The 13,737-nt window shown below is 47.6% G+C and overlaps 1 protein-coding gene across 2 annotated transcripts in view; it reads left to right on the plus strand.

The window, feature by feature from the left end:
* Nucleotides 1–6,438: 6,438 nt before the first annotated feature.
* The window catches only part of Matn2 (matrilin 2), a 103,568-nt gene continuing 96,269 nt past the window's right edge, over nt 6,439–13,737 (plus strand). Inside the window, exon 1 of one of the 2 annotated variants that reach the window (XM_050162344.1) lies at nt 6,439–6,688. The gene's annotated coding sequence lies outside the window, so the exon portion shown is untranslated. The remainder of the gene's footprint in view (nt 6,689–13,737) is intronic. The other variant, XM_050162338.1, reaches the window with a different exon arrangement.

Raw genomic sequence — 13,737 nt, forward strand, 5'->3', positions numbered from 1 at the left:
AACCAAAGGTTACAGGGAAAGAACACCAACCCAGTCATCAAAGGATTGCTCTTTGAAGAAAGATCAAAGGACTGCTAAGGTAAGAGCCTAGCTAATACTCTACTTAAATTTGAGATCAGAAAAGCAAAAAACCTAGCTCTTACTATTCTTGTGATCATGTCCCTTCAGTGTGACCTTAATCTGTGCATCTCTGAATGGAAACCTTTTTCTCCAGGACTTTCTCCTTTTCCCTGTCTCTATATCATGAAAGCAGTAAGTGATCAAATCTAAACCCTGAGACCTTAGGTGTCCAGGGGGGAATTCTGATCAGAATATGGGGCTCAGATACATGTCTACACACCTCCTGGCACTTCAGATTCAAAGTGCAGTCTTGTGAGGCTGAGCTAAATAGCGTTTGTCCTTCATGTTTTATGAACACCTTGTAGGATTCCAGAAGGCAAGTGATGGAATTTCTTCCTGTCAGGTCCCTGTGTTCTTGTACAGAAATCTCCACCAGCAGATGATCTGGGGTAGAACGCTTGCCTAGTTCACAGTGCCCTGAGTTCAATACCTAGCTCTGTTTTGGATCATTGATCTTGTAGCCCCAAGCTTTGCCAAGCTGTCGTATTCATCCTAATGGTTCCGTAGTCTGTGCCTTAGCGTGACTACGTATTAGGCTCTCTGCAAATGGATCCGGCTTTTTGTTTGTTTGTTTGTTTTGTTTTGTTTTGTTTTGTTTTGTTTTTTCGTTCCATCCAGGTGCCTTTTGTTTTCTAGAGGAATAGTGAGTGACGGTGGTGAGAGACTTGCTCCCAGTCCTGGAAAGCTTCCCGTCTCCCAGTGTCAAACACCAAGTTGGTCACTGCGTTTTGTGAATTCCCTTTATTAGGTTAACAAAGCTCCTTTCTGTTCCTCATTTGTGGGTGCTTTTCTTGGGGCTTTGTATTTTGTTAGGTATGTTTCTGCTTCTGTGGAGAAGATTGTGTGGGCTTTGTCCTTTAGCTTGTTGGTATGTTACATTATATTTAAACAAGCTTTCTGTCGCTGTGAAGCAGTGTTACTTCGTATCACCTCACTTAGCTTGATCAGGAAGACTGAGCTCTTGCAGAAGGTCTGCTCTCAGAAAAAAAAAACAAGTGAACAAACAAATAAAAAAACTCAACTGGGGCTGGATTGAGAGTTCAGCAATTCTGAGCACTGGCTGTTCTTGCAGAAGACGAGAATCCTCTTGCGTACACATGGTGGCTTATAATGCCAGTTCCAAGAGACCGAACACACCCTCTTCTGGTCTCCGAAGGTACTGGTCATGCATGTGGGATGTGTCTGTGCGTGTGTGTGTGTGTGTGTGTGTGTTTGTGTACATAAATGTAGGCAAACATGAATAGTGTACAAAAATGTATGCACATGAAATAAATCTTTCAAAAAAAAAACAAAAACAAAAACCCTTTCGGCTCTCCCAGAATTTGGTTACTGTATCTTCTTCCACTGCTTGGAGACTTCGCTATCAATGAAATTATTCATTTATTGCACTGCAACTGTTTTCTCCATCTGGTGATGTACGTGGCTCTCGGCGGCGGGCTATCGCATTATTCTTCCCATTAACTGTTTGTAGTGTTTCTTTACTGTTGGACTCTGGTGCTAACCATGTCACAGCTGGCTTTCGTGGGCAAAGGAGGATGTGGGAAGCCTTCACATCTGCTATACTGTTACTCTTGACTCTCCTTACTGCGCTCTGCCAGTGCTGTGGGGGGGGAGGGGGTTTGATAGGACAGGAGGATATAGTCACTGCCCAAGACCCTCACAACCTGATTTAACACCAGGCAGCCAGTGCCGAGACTCAGTAATGTCTCTGAGAGAAGACAGGTATAACCACTTCATGCCAGTTCTTTGTATGTTTTGGATGAAAAGACAGCAGTGTGTTTCCAAGGATGCTTCTACACATCACTTAAAGACTCCTCTGTAGCCTCTTGTCTCATTTTATGGTCAGTTTCCACAAATACAACACACTCGCAACTCCAGGTTAAAGCCAAGAAGCCTCTAAGATGGCATAGGGCAAGTTTTGTAAAGAAGTAAAAAGCTTGCCTTCATCCTCAGGACCTGGGGATTGTTCAGGACTCCATTAACCATCTGAATCCATGGGAGCTGAGAGATGGCTCAGAGCCTAAGATTTCATACTGCTTTGTAGAGGAGCAGCGTTTGGTTTCCAGTGCCCATGCTTCAGGGATCCAGTGCCCTCTTCTGGTCTCCTGACACTGCACCCATGCACAAACCCACACTCATACACACATATAGACATAAATAAAAATTAAATCTTAAAAAAATACAAACAAACAAAAACAAAACCCCAAACACATTGGAATCCATAGACGGGGGAGACAGTTCAGTTGGCCAAGTGTCTGCCTTGCATCTGGGAGGAGCAGAATGAGGTCCTCAGCCTACGTCATCAACAAGAGGCCCAGGCATGACATGCGCTTATATTCCCAGCACTGGGGAAGCAGGACACAGTGAATCCCTGGAGCTAGCAGGCTGGCCAGTCCAGCCTAAGCAGTGAGTTCCAGTCAATGGGAGACCCTGTTTCAGAAACTAAGGCAATCACCTAGAACTGTCCTCCTGCCTCCACAAGCATAACCACACACTAACACCTCCCACCACACACACACACACATGCCTGTGAGCACACACGCACATAGATACACACATTCACCTGTGAGCACGCACACAAGCACACATGTCCATATATACTCCCCTGCAAGCACACTCACACACACAAATCTGAATCCTCTGGAATGTTCTGTTTTCTTCAACAAGGTTTTGACTTGTTCTATTACTTTTCCTTGTTCCTCTCATCTTGTCTTTCTAAGGTGGGTGGATGTGTTTATTCAGAAATCTTTCTTGCTGGGTGTGGTGGTGCAGGACTTTAATCCCAGCAGAGAAAGAGGAAGGCAGATACCTGTGAGTCTGAGGCTAGTGAGGTTTACATAGTGAGTTCCAGGCCAGCAATAGGGATACAGTATCTTAAAAGAAAAAAAAAAAAAAAAAAAGGAGGGGTGGGTGGAGAGATGACTCAGCAATTAAGAACACTGGCTGCTCTGGCACAGAATCTGGGTTTGATTCCCCGGACCCACATGGTGGCTCACAAACACTCCTACCTCCTGTCTCAGACTTTTCTGATCTTCAAGGTTTGCGACTCTGGTTCAAACCTGGGACTGACAGCAGAGGTGCCTCTTTAACATGTCAAAGCAGACCTGGCTGCCGGGAACTCCCAGCATCTCTCAGTTCCTCCCTTTACAAGATGTGGCTCACAGCACACCCCGCCCTGAACTCTCCAGACCAGGGGGTGGGCTGTCCTTCCCCCAGAGGCTCTTCCCTAAATAATCCAGACATTTTAGTTACCCCCCCCTTCCCTTTTGTACTTTTGGCCTCCTGGCTGCTGTACCTGGTTCCCCTCTCTCTTCTCCCTTCTCCCCCTCTCCCTACTTGGCCCAGTTCAGTCTGATAACTGGACTCTCCCAGATATCCCTGTATCTGGCTCTGATCTCCCACATAGCTATAATAAACTTTCTCCTCCACAACACCTAGGAGCATTCATGTCCTTTCCTTTATTTATTTATTATGTATACAATATTCCGTCTGTGTGTATGTCTGCAGGCCAGAAGAGGGCACCAGACCTCATTCCAGATGGTTGTGAGCCACCATGTGGTTGCCGGGAATTGAACTCAGGACCTTTGGAAGAGCAGGCAGTGCTCTTAACCACTGAGCCATCTCTCCAGCCCCCCTTTCCTTTTTCTTTTTTTCATTCACTGGCAAAACACACACACACACACACACACACACACACACACATCTTGAAAGAAAAGTCTACATTTGAGGCCCTTCATAAATTTGAGGCCTGTGTGAAATGACACACCCCTCCAATCCCAAATAGACCCTGTGCTAAATTTGCTTTCTCTTTCTGGGATAAAACCCTAATCAAAAGCAACTTCAGGAGGAAAGGGTTTGTTTGGTGTACATACCCTGGGTTCCAGTCCATCTAGGTAAGTCAAGACAGGAACCCGGAGGCAGGAACTGAAGCAGAGACTATGCAGGAATGCTAATGACTGGATTTCTCCATTACTTTCTTCTTCTGTTTATTTATTTTTATTTTTTGAGATAGGGTCTCTCTGTGTATTCCTGACTGCCCTAGAACTCACTCTTTGTAGACCAGGCTCACCTTGAATGCAAAGACCCAACTGTCTATGCCCACTCAGCTTGCTTTTTAAAATACAACCTAGGCACCACTCACAGTAGGCTGGACTCTCCCATATCAGTCATTAATCAAGAAAAATTCCCCGGAAAATTTGCCTGCAGGCCAGTCTGATGGAGGCATTTTCTCAATTCCCTCTTCCCAGATGCTTCTCAAGTTGACAAAACACTAACCAGCGAAGACCCTTTGTGGAGACAGAGCAAAGCCAGTGGACCTGCAGCCTCGCTACCAACGTCTGACCAAATGGTTACCTCATGAACTCTGTTGGCTTCTGCTGCCTTCACTCTGGTTTGGTCATGTGACCTAAAAATTTCATCCCGTGCTTCTTTTAAATGAGGTTTTCTGCACATCTACAGCGGAGCCCCAGGCAGAAAGCAGGTCTGGGCCTTTCCTCCAAGAGTCCTTCTCATCAACTTGCATTTATTGCCTTGCCCTGCACAAGGCACTAGAGAGGTAAACCGTGCTCTGACTCTGTATTTCACTGAACTTGCGTTTGATTCACTATCTTTATTTATTTATATTTATTTATTTGCAGACCTGAAGAGCATCCCACCAAGCAGAACCACTCGCCTGACCCCTCTGCCTTGCCCTCAACCCTGCTCCACCCAAGATTTCCTATTCCTAAGAATTCCCACAGAACTCCCTGGAGGGCGGGAAACACCCGTTTTAACCGGCCCAAACCAGATAATGGGGATCATTATTAAGCCAGAGCCTCCTTAAAAATCGGAAGCATTTCCAGATTATAGTTTCCCTGGTAAATGACTGGATCCTACGACGGGTGTCTTGGACTAGAGATGCGTATTACAAATACGTTTCCATAATTTGTAGCTAGCTCAGCTTTTCCAACCCTTTGGGGGTTTTCACTGGCTCCAACTCAGGAAGAATTTTGTTCTGTGGGATCCAAGACCAAACATTTCCTGGAGATTTTGCTCTATTTTATGACCTCCACCTTCTTCCTCACAAAGACCAAAAGAAAACATTTCTGATAGATGCAGGCTGCCAGCAGCAGCAGCAGCAGCCGCCCGCTTGTGGGCCTAAGGTTCAGGTGAGGAACACAGAAGGGTGAGCCCCTGCTTATTTCTTGGCAGCAAGGCCTGAGTGTGCCGATCCTTTATTTTACGTTTTTGTTGTTTTGTGTTTGACTGCCTCACTATGGCAGCTCAGCAGGCCTGGAATCACCGTGTAGACTACACTGCCCTCATAGGCACCGAGATCTATTTTATCTCCTGGGTGCCGGGGGACTGCCCGTGGCTGAGATTTAAATTACCCACGCCTGGAGCTTTGGGGAGGAATAGGTCTTGCACAGAACACTTATTTGTGTTCCAGGGACCACCTCTCATCGAAGAGGAGTTGTTGGGTACTTACAAAACACAGGCAGCCAAAAGCATGGACACGTTGAATATATAGTTAGCTCTGATTTTCCCTGATGGTTTGGTAAAACCCGGATGGGGTGTATTGGCTTAGCAGCTAGACGATAGGATTCAGGGTTTTATTGAGAAATATCCCTGCCTACTGTAGACGCCTGTCAGCCCAGACACGGTAGAGTGGGGTAATCAGTTCCCTGCTACTGATCAGGCCTATTTTCTCTGTCCCTCCAAGGAAGGCCGCTGGCTCAGGTAAGGTTCCCCTCACCTAACAAAGTTACAGAAGTCTTGCCCATAATTTCTTTAAGTCTTGCCTGAACTAGACTCTGCCCCTTCAGGGGAGGAACCTTGGCATTCTAATCTCCTTTCCCACCCCAGGGACTGGTCCAAGGCCAGTGGATAGATACTGTGAATGTGAACTGGCACCGGAGGGGCCGCCCCAGACTGCCAAGACAGTTCCTGGCACTCGTCATCTTCAATCTTCACCACTTCTTTCTTCATCGTCGTGGTCGATGGATGCCTCTAGCCAAAAAAATAGTCTCCAGTTCAGGTTATAGTACTCCTGCTATGACTACGGTTACCAGGAATCCCAACCCTCCACCCCCGACCAACAAGCGCCTAAAGCCTCCAGTTGCTCCTGCCTCTGGAGACCCATCCATCCCACTCCGGCTGGGGACGCACAGGGAGAGTGAGGTTGCCAGCAGGCAGGGAGCGCGACCACCATCAGGGTTGGGGGCTGTCTGCAGGGTGGGGCAGCTCTGGCCGCCGCCTCTCCCCCGCCTACCCCATCCCCAAAGAGGACACCCCTCCTTCCGCCCGCCCGCCCGCCCGCCCGCTCCCCACCCTCGCGCGGTACCGCCTCCCCGCGCCGCCCTCGCCCAGAGTCTCTCAGGCAGCCAGCAAGCGCGGGGAGCGCTCTGGGATGGGACTTGCAGGCGGCGGCTCAGGACACGGCGTTGGCGCGGGTTTCTTCGTCGCGTCCCGGGAGCGGTGCTCCAGAAGCGCTGCGATCGTCAGCGGGGCGAGGCGGCGAACGACCGAGACAGACCCGCGCGGCTGCGCCCCTGCCTCGCTTTCCTGGTGCCGGCGGCGGTGGCTGCAGGTGAGCGTGGCGCGCTGCCCCGGGCGCGGACAGACCGACCCACTGACCGACAGACGCACGCACGTGGCGCAGTCGGGGAGCCGCTGTCCATTGGGGAGTGTGAGTGAGGGAGGTGGCACTGCTGGGTTCCCTCAGCCGGGTGAAGTCCCGCCACGCCGAGCCAGGCGCAGGACGCACGGCGCAGCAGAGGTCTCCGTGTGCCCCGCGGGGGCGCTGTACCCCGCCGCAGGGACACCCAGACCCTCACCACACCGACTAGGGAACTGGGGACTTGTTGAGCGGTTTTGTAGTGACAGTTCTAATTACCAGGTAGAAAATAACTCGATTCCCCCTTGTAGGCTGTTATCGCAAGGCCAGAGTCGTCTGGGTTTCCTTTGCGTTCTCTATAATTGCTCCGACTTCCTTGCATTGCAGAAGAGGGATAGGAAGAGGGCATTTTGTGGTAGTTGCTGGAAACCTGGAGAACACTTTGGGGAGAGGACAGAAAAATATGGAGACAGCCCTTGGTAAGGGAGTAGGTGTCCTGGGAGATGTCCTGGGAGATGCTCAGCTCAGGGACATGCTTCCACTATCCTGAACAAACCCAATTACGACCCAACGGTGAGAACTGTGGCACTCACAACGCATCCGCAGAGTGCACTTCTTCCCATCAACCTTTGAGGAACGGACAATGAGGCTGTAGAGCCCGGGTGAAGAGCAGATGCTTGGGAACCAATTCGGCCTCGTTCATACTCCAGCTGCCAAGCCTACAGGCTGGAGTGCTTGGAGATGACCATCAACCGTTTGCTTCAGTTTCCTCACCCATCGTGTGGGGATTATAATGCCTACAGGATTAAATGAGATTCAACAGAAGTCCAGAGAGTAGTCCTACGGTTAGTGAGCTCTGCCGCCCACCTTTCTGGGAAAAGAATAACGTCCCGTGAAGAGTGAATTCACGCCCACCCCACCCCCTTCCTAGGGAAATACCTCTTGAGGGATGCACTAATAAGGCAGGTAGTCTGTATTTGTTAATGGGGTTTTGTGCCAAAGTCCATTCTAGCACCATTGCCCCTGCCTGCTTTCAAAGGGATACCAAGGTGGGTTTGCCGCCCGGAAGTTTTCCTCTACACCTCTGAAGTTTGTTCTCACTGAAGGCTAATGCCTGCAGGTTTTCATTTTTCTGTTTTCCTTCTCTTCCTACTTTCATTCCAGTCGACAGAAATCAGCCTCAAGCCCCTATACTACCAGCCAGCTCTTTTCTATAAGCCAGGGTTCTGCAGGTCCTGGCTCTGGAGTCCAGACCCAGGCAGTCAGGAACCATTAAGCCTGAGGTTCGTCGCTGGAGGTACCATAGCATAATTGAAATCAGAGACACCCTTGGATAATTGGTCCTACCAGCTAAGACCATCCTTCTCTGACAGCAGAGGGCTAGTTGAAAGCTTGACATGGTGGCACATGCCTATAAGCTCAGCACTTGAAATGTAGAGAGGTCAGGGGACTGGAAATTCAAGGTCATTTTAGTTAAATAGTAAGTCCAAAGCCAACCTGAACTACGGGAGACCCTTTCTCAAAAAAACAAAAAACAAAAAACAAAAAAAAGGAAAAAATACAATTGAAATCATGCTTAAGATTTTAGAAAAAGCAAAGAGATATTGCTCTTTGAAAGACAGGGGAGGAATATAAATCACTGGCGAGTCTGGAAAAAAATTTTGGTTTGCCTAGGAGCAGTTCTCATCGGCAACTATGAGAAGGCACAGAGAGATGTGGGAGTGGGGAAGGAGAGAGAGGGAGAGAAGGCGTGGTCTCCGGGAAAGCTGGCTGAGTGGGCAGTGGCTAAGGAGATGCTAGGACTCCGTGGAGAGGTGAGAACAGCCAGGGCAACCAGGGCCTCTCTAGGAGTTCCCCTGTGCATAGCCTCCTGTCCTGGGAGTCCCAGTTCTCTGGGGGGAAGCTAAGCAGGACTCCCTTCCCTGTTTAATGTGCACAAGACCATGGGGAGGGCTGATACCCCAGAGAGTGGTGCTCGTAGTGTTGCTAGGAAACAGTGCTGGATGCTCTACCAAGAATCTGGCCAGCCCTTGGAGCCCGTGAGGTCATCTCTGAATTTGGCAGGACAGTTAAGACAGTTCAGCAGTCACAGTCACCACACCCGGAAGGTGGCTTGGTGGCAGGGCTGGGCTGAGCCCTCAGCCCCGTCAGTGGTGAAATGACAGTGACCTGGACAGATGAGGGGGCTACAACTCAAAGCACTGTTCTTAATATCTGTCCCAGCTCCTCATGCCTGTAAAGACTTTAAAAGTGCTGTGGGCCTTGTGCCTCAGTTTCCCCATCTGTAAACCAGGAGTAGGAATGCTGGGAAAACTGATCTAGCTTACATACATGGAATGCTTCATGCAGTGGCTGGCTCTGAGCAAATGCTTGGTGCTTACCACCACCTTGGCTTTGGTTAGATCACTCCTCCAGCAGGTGAGAGATGGTCCTAGATTATGTCGTAGGTTCTGTGGATCAAATGTAGTTAATGTGAATCTGTCCAGGACTCTAGCTTGCAGAGTGAGCTGGTTGAAAGTGACAGTTTCACAAAATAGCTGTGCATTAAAAGCAGTGACTAAGCAGGTTCTAAGAGCCCTGGCGGGGAAGCCACTGTTGGAATACTCATTGCCAATTAGGGTTGTTGTAAGAGCTCCCCATGGCCGCTGAAACAAGCCTCCACACCTGTAACGGCTTTCCACTAATTCATTGTCTGGTAGCCCCAGAGCTCAGAAGCTGAAATGGGTTCCCCAGGGGGTTAAATGGAAGCGTCAGCAGGGCACATTCTTTCTGTCAGCTCCAGGGAAAACGTGGCCCCTTGTGGTTTCTGACTTCTAGGACTTCCTGCGTTGTTGGCTCCAAGTCTCTCCTTCCATTTTCTTTCTTTCTTTTTTTTAAATTTTATTTATTATGTATACAACTTTCTGCCTCCATGTATACCCACATGCCAGAGGAGGGCACCAGATCTCATTATAGGTGGTTTGGAGCCACAATGTGGTTGCTGGGAATTGAACTCAGGACCTCTGGAAGAGCAGACAGTGCTCTTAACCACTGAGCCATCTTTCCAGCCCCTCTCCTTCCATTTTCAAACGCAAGAAGAGCGTCTTCCAATCTCTCTGTCTTGTCTCCCACTCAGTCTCTGCATCTTTGTCCTTCCCAGTTAGCCTATTCCCCTGGTACCTCTTTCCCTCTGCCCCTTCCTTCTAATTGCCCTTCTCCCATCACTGTCTCTGAGATTCTTGTGATGACATTGAGCCCATGAGGAAAATGAAGGCTCACTTCATCATCTCAAACATTGGGGCATCAATTTTTGACCTACAGGCCTAAAATCCTAAAATATCAGACAGGTTTTTCTGTGAAGCAGGATTTTTTGAAGGACTGTCCTACCTTGTGTTGGCAAAACTTGACAGTCACCTTTCTGGCCTTTGCAGTTTTGGTGTGGCTGCAGGTCAGATCTAGGACTGTGACTGTGGGGGATGGACAGGAAGACATAAGCATAGGAGACAAACTGCGGGCAGAGACCCAGACTCAGTGTGGGGAGATGTTACCATGTCTATCACAGTGTGGTGATGGGTTTTCTCAAAATGTGATTGCTTGCAAGAGAAGGAACTGACTTACACCTGAGTCCTCGAAGGGAGTTTTGTCCACTATATTTTGAGCCAAATGTTGTTCAAGGAAGGCATGTTTGCCAAAATGACCCCAGTTGTGATTGTTTGGGGGTGCTTACAGAAATCAGTTGAGTTTAAAAGTGTCAGAAATTTCCACTTAAAATTCAGTAATTAGTCTTGAGTGTGCAACATCATTATGATAGGAGTTGAATAGCGCTTTGTACTGTAAAAGTCATTTAGACAATGTGCGCGCGTGTCTGTATGGGAGCATGCGTGTGTATATGTATATGTGTGCGAGCCTGGAAGCATGCTTGTGTGTGTATGTGTGTGTGTACATGGGAGCATGCGTGTGTATATGTATGTGTGTACGAGCATGGAAGCATGCTCATGTGTGTGTATGTGTGTGTGTACATGGGAGCATGCACGTGTGTGTATATGTATGTGTGTATGAGCATGGAAGCATGCTCATGTGTGTGTGTGTGTGTGTGTGTGTGTGTGTGTGTGTGTGTGTGTGTGCATGGGAGCATGCTCGCATGTGTATGTGTATATTCATGGGCAACGTAGAAAAAGACATCAGATCCCCTAGATCTGAAATTATGGGAACTGCCAGAATAAGTTTTGGGAACTAAACTTCAGTCCTCTGGAAGAGCAGCGATGCTCTTAACTCCTGAGCTATCTCAGCCCCTTAAGGATGACTTTATAAGAGCGACAGGATAGGATATGCAGTTAAGTTGTCTATAGTATGGACTCGGGACATACTGAAAATCTGACTGCCTTTATGGTCTATAAATTAGGACTGTTGGCCTGGGATAAGATTTCTAGTGACATAATATATGGACTCAAAACTGGCTGTGTCCCAAACAGCCCAGAAGGGAAGCTGCTGAGAGCCCCAGAAGACATCTTTAGTGTTAATATGCCATCTGTGTTAGAGTAGCATTCAAAAACATCATCTTATGAAACAGAGAACTTTGTTTCATAGAATATTTTCTGTCAGCCGGGAGGTGGTGGTGCATGCCTTTAATCCCAGCACTCAGGAGGTAGAAGCAGGCAGATCTCAGAGTCTGAGGCCAACCTGGTCTACAGAGTGAGTGAGTTCCAAGCCAACCGGGACTACACTAAAAACAACAACAACAAAGAATAGTTACATCAAAAAGCACAATTTTACAATTTAAAATGTTTTCAATATAGATCTATAACAGCTGATACATTATTACAAGAATTTTGATAGTTTATCTTTAGTCTTTAAAAAGGATGTGTCTGGGTTGTCAAGACATTGCAAGTGAGCAAAGATGAGCAGGCTGGAGGGTGAACTGAGACTCAGTGGGCCACACTTACAGTTTCCAAGACAAGAGTCTTCTTCTTTTTTAAAAATTTTCCGTTCATTTTTGGTTTGGTTTTCTTTGTTTGTTTTTTGGTTTTAGTTTAAATTTGGTTTTGATTTGGGGGGTTTTCTGGGGCAGAGGGCATATTCCAGAAGACAGTGAGATAAGGAGGCTCAGAATGCAGGATGTGAAATCCATAAAAGTAATCAGTAAAAGAATCAATAAAAGTACAAATAACTTTTAAAAGGAAAGATATTGCATATGAAGGGCTGAAGAGATGGCTCAGTGGTTAAGACAACTTGTTCCTGCAGAAGAGTGCGGTTCCCAGCACCTCTGTGGTGACTCAAAACCACTCGTCACTCTAGTTCTAGGGGACCCAACACCCTCTACTGACTTCTGAGGGCACTATATGAGCATGATGCATATATATACATGGGGGCAAAACATTCACACATAAATACAATAAATAAGTGCATGTTTTAATTTTTTATTTTAAAACTGTTGCCTGAGATTTCTGTCCCGCCTGGTCCCGCAGCCATTCTGTCCCAAAGAAATACAGTGAGGTCTACATTAATCATAAACTGGTTGGCCTATTAGCTCAGGCTTCTTATTAACTCTTACATCTTAAATTCGCTCATAATTCTTGTTATGTTAGCCACGTGACTTAGTACCTTTTATCAGTGTGGCAGTTTCATCTTGTTTCCTCTGTGTCTGGGCGATGACTGCAGACTGAACCTTCTTTCTTCCCAGAATCCTCCTGTTTTGTTTGCCCCACCTATACTTCCTGTCTGGCTACTGGCCAATCAGCATTTTATTAAACCAGTATGAGTGACAAATCTTTACAGGGTACAAGACCATTGTCCCACAGCATAAAAGGAAATTGCAGGTGAGGATCATGCCGTTAGGAAAGTGAGAACCTTTTATGAGGGTTGTCTGCATGTCTATATCTGACCAATGCAATAAGGAAAGACATGGACTTGGGCAACCAGTTTGCTTTGACATTTATTGACCTTTTATTAAATAGTCATTTATCCAACACATTGATTATCTACCAACCTATCTATAAAATTTGGAAGCCAGCAGGTGGGGGAATATAGGCAACAGGATGTCATCCAAAATGGTAGCTCATGTCTAGGCAGGAAGAGATTCATGGTAACAAGAGAATAATAAATAATAAATAATGAAGTACTGACAGCCGACAAGCCCGTCTGTGGTGTGTGGAGGTCAATCCTTGTGAAAACCTGAGGACATTTTACTGCCTGGTGACCCATGAGTCAAACATGGAGAGCTAAATACCATCTTGATTAATATAGAATGTAGGCCTTGGAGGTCAAAGGCACCCATTGCAAAACAACCTCAGTACTTCAGACTCCATTGTGAGCTTAGGGTAAATGTGAGGACATCCTTATTGGAGAGATGGCCAGTGGTCAGCCCCGGGGTGGTGTGAATCTAGCATTTATTCAGTGAGGCCATCAACAGACCACAAGCAGGCAAAGGAGCTGCACACAGGGCATTCGGCAGCACCTGGGAGAGGCTGGGCGCCAAAGACCTGGGCTGCAAAAGTGGCTGCAGCCATGGAAGCAGCGAGGAAGCAGCAAGGAAGCAGAGACAGGAAAAGGAATGCAGCCAGGATGCAGAAGGCGGATGGAAACGGGTTTGCAGTTACTGGTCTTGGTGTGGAGGACTAGGGTGACCTTGGCCTTGGAAGGCTCTAGAGGGAGGCGCTGAGCTGGAGTCTGGACAAGCTGAGTTGGATAGGAGTCACAGACAGTCATGTCAGGTCATAATAAAGCAGGCTCTAAAATTTCGAGTGCCTCTGTGCCACGGGTGCCTTGTGTCCTGGCAGACATTTGCTTCCTACTTGCTGGCCAAGCAGGAGATGGCGGTTCTGAAGATAGGAGGAAGGAAGACAGGAGGGACCTGCCTCTGAGATACATTCTCGGCTTTGCCTGGCTGTCTGTGAACGCAGAGTCAGTATGGGCGTATGCTGACCCACATCTGTGGGGAACAGCGCTACTGACCTGATGTTTCTCTGTCTCTCTCTAGCTGCCTGAGAGGTGGCAGGAGTAGAGTTTTCTTGGTTTATACCAGTTAACTAGCTGAGTCCTTGGAG

Source organism: Alexandromys fortis, unplaced genomic scaffold (assembly GCF_014885135.2).
Source record: "Alexandromys fortis isolate MF-2015 unplaced genomic scaffold, M_Fortis_MF-2015_v1.1 scaffold_17, whole genome shotgun sequence".
In the NCBI taxonomy this organism is placed as follows: Eukaryota; Metazoa; Chordata; class Mammalia; order Rodentia; family Cricetidae; genus Alexandromys; species Alexandromys fortis.